General features: G+C 42.7%; 1 non-coding gene across 1 annotated transcript; it reads left to right on the forward strand.

Annotated features, from left to right (window-relative positions):
- The first annotated feature begins 4,188 nt into the window (after window positions 1-4,188).
- Trnaf-gaa lies at window positions 4,189-4,261 on the forward strand. The gene has a single exon. It is a non-coding gene; the product is annotated as a tRNA-Phe (tRNA).
- Window positions 4,262-8,579: the final 4,318 nt, after the last annotated feature.

Here is an 8,579-nt window from a genome sequence, read left to right on the forward strand (position 1 = left end):
ATCTACAGCATAAAGCGTTTCGTCATCGTTGGTGGAAGAAATTAGCATTATTTAGAGAGAAGTGCTTTTGAAACGGTTCTGCGCAAATGGAATGTAGAAATATCGAGGGTATATTAAAAATGTAGTCTAAGGCTATAGAAAATAAAGGAAGTTTGAGTTTTCAGAAAAAAGCGTAATTAATAATTTTGGGATACACAATTATGATAACAGCTTCAAATTTTGGCACAGAGCCAGAAATTTTAGAGGAGGCAGCATAAGTCGAGTACATTGATCCAAGTGCTCAACTGGTACTTATTTTATCGACCCCAAAACGACGAAAGGCAAATTCGACAAGCATTTTGTTCGGCGTGCTAACAGTTCTGCCAGTTCTCCGCCTGATTAATAATACAATGAAAACAATTGGATTTCTATATTTTTTTTCAAAATTTTAAACTTTAAAGCATAGAGTTTACAAGTACACCATTTGAAGTGTGTCAGAGTTTATACTTTTTCCATACAAAGTGTGTCAGTAATCTCCATTCCAATTTTCATTTGATCGCCAGTGATCCATTAATATGTTAAATGTTTTATTTGATTAGATCCACAGAGCTCTATTAATGTTCTCGGTTTCACTAAAATTCTGAAAGGGTTTTAGTCAAACAAATTGACCTGAATACTTATTTCTTTAAAGCCTGTTATTTAGTTTATCGATGGTTTTTGTCGGACCGCTAAGCTGTGGGGTAAGTAAACAAATCCACACCGGTTTCAAGTGGTGCTAGGGGACAAACGTGTAGGGGGCTGAAGTGACTTACCATATCAAGTCGATATGATGTAACCCACTGCCAAACGTAGTGTGTAAATGTAACGTTCGGAGTAAGCAATGGATATCAAAGAATCAACACCAAGAAGGAAGAAATATTATTTACATGTAACGGTAAATTTTGTCTCATAGCTGGCTGGTTGTAACCTTCTTTCTCCCTCTGTCTGTTTGTCTTTAGTGGTTGCCTGCTTGTGACCATAACTCTAGTTTGTCTCATTTCACTAACTGATGGTCGCTCTCACTAACTGATTTTGCCTTATCAAATTCTTGTATTTATAACTATCCAAACCCAACTAGAAGGAAAGGCATATCGTTGAGAACAATAGATTTCGTTGGAAGTCTGTTATCTCTAGTCTCGCTTTTGGTGGCCTAGAAGAGGTTAGAAGTATCAAGTGGCAAAGACATTATTTTGCTTGGCGAAGGCATCTGGCAAATGTAACTACTCACAGAAAAACTATCGTTTCACCGCGAGAAAAGTGCTGTTGAACTGTTAAGTGAAATTTGGCGATCGAGATCGAATCCACGCTATGCCTGCATGAAGCCACTACATACAAATATTTTATTCGTTTGCCCGACAGGTAGTTAAAGAGACAGTTGTAACTGTAGTGATAGTGACAAAAAGGTTGACTCGTTGGTTAGTAGTTGATAGTGTAGAAGTTGCTGTCTGTCAGTAGAGAGTGAAATAGTAAGGAATGCACGGTGCTGACTAGAAAGGAAGAAAGGATAAAAGTGGCATCGTCTTTCTTGCGGCCGAAAGCTTCTTTTTGTATGTCGAGCGAAGGGCGAAAGGGAAGTGCTACTCTTGGTTTGGCTGACACAAAAGAGGGCGTTGCTCCTTGGTCTAACTGGCATAAAAGAGGAAGTGATAGGAAATGTTCTTTGTTATGTAGACTATGATCAATAATGAAGGTCAAACCCTAAACAAAGGACTGACCTTTCCTTGACCAGCACAAGCCCTTGGGGGTCAAGTGATTCCCCATCAATCATCTGGTGTGGAGAGGGTAGATTCGGTTTCAAATCTCAGGTAGGGCCATGCGGGGTCCCTACAAATGCACACACACTGATACACACACACACTGATACACACACACACACACACACACTGATACACACACACACCTATACACACACACCGATACACACACACCTATGCACACACACCGATACACACACACACACACACACACACACACACACACACATATAAGCAACGGGCTTCATTCCGTTTCCATCTACCAAATTCACTCACAAGGCATTGGTCGGTCCGGGGTTATAGTAGTAGACTTTTGCCGGGGTTATAGTAGTAGACTTTTGGCCAAGGTACCACGCAAAGCCAACTTCTTACCATACAGCCACGTGTAAATATTTATTTCTTCACACAAGGTAAATAAATGATCTTGGAAGCACTCAGTCGGTTACGACGACTGAGCACTCCACAGACACGTGTACCCTTAACGTAGTTCTCGGGGATATTCAGCGTGACATAGGTACAACAGAAACAGGAAGTAAGAGTGAGAGAAAGTTGTGGTGAAAGAGTACAGCAGGGATCACCACCATCCCCTGCCAGAGCCTCGTGGAGCTTTTTAGGTGTTTTCGCTCAATAAACACTCACAATGCCTGGTCTGGGAATCGAAACCGCGATCCTATGACCACGAGTCCGCTGCCCTAACCACTGGGCCATTGCGCCTCCTAAATAAATGATCTAATCTACCTTTATAAAAGAAGGAGAAAAAACTTGCACACTTTGGCTTCAATGGCACTAGACGTTCCAGGATCGAGCTGAAAATTGGCAGGGATACTAAATGCGACCCGCGATGGTTAAAATTCGCAAGCTGTGAAGATGTGGTTGCTATGGCAAAAAGAGTGATTTAAAAAAAAAAATATTTCAGCATTCAGAAATAGATACGTTGTAAGGGGAACAACTCTGTAGTTCCTATGATTACACTTCCGAGTAACGACTCGACCTGAATATCAAGGTTACTTATCTGTTGCGAAACAATATGTTGCGTGTGTGTATGCGTGCGTGTGTGCGTGCGTGCGTAAGTGTGTGTGTGTGTGCGTGAGTAAGTGTGTGTGTGTGTGCGTAAGTGTGTGTGTGTGTGTGTGTGTGTGCGTGTTGTGTGTGTGTGTGTGTGTGTGTGCGTAAGTGTGTGTGTGTGTGTGCGTGCGTAAGTGTGTGTGTGTGTGCGTAAGTGTGTGTGTGTGTGTGTGCGTAAGTGTGTGTGTGTGTGTGTGTGCGTGTTTATGTGTGTGTATGCGTGCGTGTGTGTGTGTGTGTGCGTGCATACGAGCGCGAGAGTTGGCTGTTAATTCAATCGAACATAAAGAAATCAAAAAAGTAGTTAAAAAAGCAATTAATAATTTTAAGAAGAATTTCACTCAACCTGATAGCATAAAAAGCATGAAAGAAGATAATAAGAGTAGAAATTACTATTATTTTTAGCATATAAGGGATCCACTGAGTGGTCTCTCCTCTTGTCTATTTATATAAATATTTTGGCAATCTTTCGCCTCTTGTAGACCTTTCCGTCGACTTCCGTAAAAAATCTTTTTTTTTTTTTACATATGGGCTTGCGGGAACTTTTGAAGTAATGAGGGCGAAAGAGACTAAGAGAAAGCGATTGTATGACGAGGGAAGTTCTTTTGACGTTACCGTCCAGGGGAAGCATTGATGTACATGTGTGTGTGCGTGCGTGTTTGATGGGGTGTGGGAGACAGACAGTATGTTGTGTAAGTGAAGTGCTTCTGTTAGTGTGTGTGAAGAGACAGAGAGAGTAATGAGTGAAAGAAAGAGATAACTGAAATTTTTTACTCGGTGTATGTGTATATGTATGTATATTACTTCAAAAGTTCCCGCAAGCCCATATGTAACAAAAAAAAAATTTTTACGGAAATCGACGGAAAGGTCTACTAGAGACGAAAGATCGCCAATATTTTTCGAACAAAGTAAATAAATTATTTTTTAAAACAATGAATATAATTTTTTTACACAAATTAAATATGTTTCAAACAAAGTAAATAATTTTTTAAACTAAGCAAATAAATTATGTTTTATAAACAAAAACTAAGGTTAGGGTCAAAAAATGTATTCATTTGCACACGCACACTTCGTTGTAGGATCAACTACTTACGACTAGCTAGCGCGGATGCGCGAGTGCGCGCACCGGGACCACTGTTCGCTAGTAGTACGGGTTATATATACGTTAACAGGAAGTGGGCGAGGTAATATTTACATTTTCATAGTCTGATAATAGAAATTATATGAACACTACCAAATCGCTCCAACCATGGCGAGCTCAGCAGCGAACAAGGCAGGACCAGTGACGTCACAGCAGCTACTCGCCTGACGACTGCGCTAAAGTGATTAATACGGAAGGCAAACTCCGCCAGCCGAAATAGCTCAGTTGGGAGAGCGTTAGACTGAAGATCTAAAGGTCCCTGGTTCAATCCCGGGTTTCGGCATCCGGAGGTTGGCAACAAGCTTTTTAATTTAAAAAAAAATTTTTTTTTTTAGGGAATCGCAATGGAGAGAGTAAATACTATATTGTGTAGCTGTAAATTGTTTATGTTTTAATTAAATCGTCTGTTTTCTCATTTTTGAAAAAAATTAGTTTTCCTTTTATAACTACTTAGATTTCCGTTTCGAGTTTCCCATTTTCAGTTTTATGTGAAATCTATTTCAAACCTCAATCTTGTTCGTTGTGGTTTTTTGTTTTTGTTGTTGTAATATGTAGTCTCCCCTTTTCGGTCTGTCAACATCTTTGGTCAACTGTTTTTATTCCTTATTTCAATGTGTCGCAATCAATTCCATTTCAGCGCTTTTACAACTTTCAAAATGTCATTTGCTTTGGCTTCTTTTTCGGATCCATTTCAAGAATCTCTCCAATCCCATAAAAGTTGGAACTTTTCTTTAGGCACAAGAATGGCTGTGTTGCAACTACGAGGTTCCGAATTCAGTCCCACTGCGTGGCACCGTGGGAAAGTGTCTTCTACAATAGCTCTGGGACGACCAATGAATTGTGGTTGAATTTGATAGACGGAAATAGAGTGGATGCCCATCGCATGTGTGTGTGTGTGTGTGTGTGTGTGTGTGTGTGTGTGTATGTGCTTGCTTGTCCCACCGCTTGACAATTGGTGTTGGTTTATTTGCGGCCCCGTAATTTAGTGGTTTGACATAAGTGACGTCCAGAATAAGTACCAATTTTCAAAATTAAGTACTGAAACCGATTTGTTTGAGTAAGGACTTCAAGGGGTTACTCCTGCATCACCGTTGTCCAATGACTGACACAAGTAAAAGATTTGTTAAAAATCGGTTGTATACTCCCTTCGAAGGCTTGTTCTTCGCTTTCCAAAATAGATCTAATCCTACAAAAGATCTGCCAGCCCAAAGTAAAAAGCCATTTTTATTTCTTTTTCTTTACTTGACCTGTGTTGTTGTGCCTGTAAAGTTTATCTCGAACAGGCAAAGCTCCCCGGTGGCACTGCCCGGCCAGAGACTTTTGGAAATTATCCATTGGTCCCGACCCGAAAGTTTTCCGGAAAAGAGCGAACAGCTTCTTCGACGCCCAAGGTCTCCCCAAAAACGTCGTGACACCTTTTCTCCACTAATCCTCTATAAAAAGCTAAAGTGGTCGTTCCACCAATCGCACTGTCCGATTGACTGAGGGCTGTGACAGCTTGAAGACATTCCACTTTCGAAAAGCCCCCCCCCCTCGGTCTCTGTTTCGCTCAAGACTGCAACTCCGTTAAGGAAACGAACTGCGGAAATTCATGTCTGGCGAACTGCGACACACCTATTCACCATCAAGGAAGCACTGGAGATGTCATAACTTCAGGGCATGTCTGTGCATCATCAGCCACGTTATGCCCAGTCCAACATGCAGTGGATGCTGACAGCAGATAGACCGCATCCCTTCCACAAGAATCGGAAGAGCATACGCTCCAGCGTAATCAAACGGTGACCAGGACAAGGTACGACGGTCAAATGATTGTAGAAGACGGACGCAATATACGTATTAGTCACCCACTGCCTGACTCTTCAGGGACAGCTTTCTCACGGCCCATTTCTGGGTGAGAGCAGTTACTCTGTTCGTTACCTCGTCCCATTTTGTGTCCATCTGGAGGTCCGGACCTAACCAGACCCCGAGTAATTTAACCGGTCCGCCCGTCCAGCACCAAACGAAGCAGTTGGACGACATGGACTTGCTTCTCCAGGTGCTGAGCTGCAAGCCCACTGATTTTTCTTGGTTAATTGTCTCTCCTGACACCGCTTTGTAGTCCCTGAGTGCGGTGCCGATCATTTCTATGTGTTTATGATCCGACGCGCATCTCCCACGTAACTAGGTCACACAGAATGCCTCTCAAAGCTTTCAGTTTGTGTAGTAGTGGCTTGAGAGTCAGTATGTACAAGAGAGACTAGAGGGGACAACCTTGTCGGTCGAGCGCATAATGTTGATCTCTCTGAGAGGTTACCGTTCACTCTTACCACTGAACAGATGTTGCTGTACATTGCAGCGACCCAGCCTCCGAATACAGGCCCGAAACCAACTGCCTTGAGGACCACCGCCAGATATAGATGGTCGACCCTGTCGAAAGCTTAAGACTGATTTAGATTGATCAAGGCCCCACCCGTGCCAGGTTCTTTAGCCAATTTTTCAGTGATGTATCTCAAGAGGTGGTGGTTGTCGTGGGTGGGCCTTTTCGAGATGGCCCATGTCTGTGCCTCCTCTACCAGATCCCCGATGACAAGTGCCAACCTCGTAGCTAATACACTGGCCAAAATTTTGAACTCTGCATTCAGCAGAGTTACGGTCCCAAGTTATCAAAACAATTCTCCCTTGTTCGGGTCTTTTCTCAGCAACGCTACCGCTCCTCGGCTCACAAAATTGAGAATTCTCCTATTCTGTTGCCTGTCGCAGTAAACGTTTGCTAAGAGGTCACCGAACAAGTCTGGCATGTAAGCGTTAAGCTCGTAGGCAGACCATCCAAACCAGGCGATTTACCCCTCATGCAGCTAGCCATTGCTTCTCGTATTTCAAAGGCTGTTATCGGATTTCACATCGCTCCGCCTCCGTCGACGAGAGCCGCGGCAACCCGTCGAGGAAGGATGTAAAATCCACGCAGCCACCTGGCTCATCGCTACTCCCGAACAGTTGAGCGAAGTGCCGCTGAAAGGCCTCACACATGTGTTCTGAGTCAGTTATCGTTTGCCCTTCGTATTTCGACAAGAATCGGATCGTGAATTTATTGCCACGATGTACTTCTTCCACTCGGGTCCGTTCAACGGCGTTCGTCCCTTCGTCTCAAGTCCTCACACCTTAGCTCTGACAACGCAACCTTTGAACAAAAATAGAGGGCACTGAACAGGAAGTATAATTCTGAAAGAAAGGGCCTGAAAGTGGTATTGGAGGAACTGAAACAGTGCCTCGTTGCAAAGAAAGCAAAGATGGTAACATACGACCAAAGAATGAAGGGTTACCAGCAAAATAGGTTATTCAGAGCAGAAGAGATTCTACAAAGAAATAAATGGAGAGTGTACAGATGAAATGTTGATACCAGAGAACATTGAAAATCAAATGTTTTGGAGTGACATCTGGAGCAAAGGCAAGGAGCACAAGAAGGATGCTGAATAGTTGCAAGAACTGAAACAAACAGTAGTCTGTCCAAAACAGGCAGAACTAGTCATTTCAGTTAGGGAAGTGAAGGAAATCACAAAAAACAAAAGACAAAAAGGAGCAACTGGGAGGCCCCGGGACCAGATGGAGTTCAAGGCTACTGGATCAAAAGATTTGGTGAATGTCATGCACGAACAGCTGCACAACTGAACACCTTGTTAAATGCTGACCAGAGTGATTGACATTGGGTAGGACAGTGCTGTGCTTGAAAAACACCGAAAAAGGCAATACGATATCCTGTTTGCCACTTATGTGGAAATTATTGACTGGAATAGCTGCAGAGTCAGTGTACGAACATCTGGGGGGGGGGATGGAGTCCTGCCACATGAGCAGAAGGGTTTCATGCGTAAGTGCAGAGCTGCCAAGGATCAACTCCTGGTAGACAAAACTGTACTTAGAGATTGCAAGAGGAGGAAAAGTAACTTAGCTATGTCATGGATCGATTATCGTAAGGCATACGATATGATCCCACATTCATGGATTGTATGAACGTACTTGCTACTGCATCGAATGTTGAGCGATTGTTTGGAAAAAGTATGGCGAAGCGGAGGACGGAACGGACAGCATATGGAAGAAATTTAGGGACAATAGAAATCAGGAGGGGCATCTTCCTTAGTCAGAAAGAGCCTTGACCTAGTTACAACATTCTCAAAAGATGTAGGGTTGGAGTTTGGTCAAGATAGATGTTGTTACATGGCTGTAAAAAGGGGGGGGGACTAGTAATATCTCCATGAATGATTTGACTGTTTCCCCTGTATCTGACGAGGAATGTTACAAGTATGTAGGGAAGGATGAAAATATATCTTACAGTGATACATGTAACAAAACATGTGTCACTAAAGGATATTACAGCCGTCTAAAAAAAGTTGGACTTCAGAACCTGATTTCAATAAAACAGTGACCAACAATGTGTTTGCAGTGCCAGTACTCATACCAACATACGGGCTGTTTGATTGGAAGTTTGATGAGATCCGAGCCATTGATGTGAAAACCCGAAAAATTCTTACAAGCTCACATAATTTCCACATAAACAGTGACGTAGACCGCCTCTATCTAAAACGAAAACAAGGCGGCAGAGGCATAACATCAATCCAAAATGCTTTTGA

This window comes from Octopus sinensis, linkage group LG24 (assembly GCF_006345805.1).
Source record: "Octopus sinensis linkage group LG24, ASM634580v1, whole genome shotgun sequence".
Taxonomy (NCBI): Eukaryota; Metazoa; Mollusca; class Cephalopoda; order Octopoda; family Octopodidae; genus Octopus; species Octopus sinensis.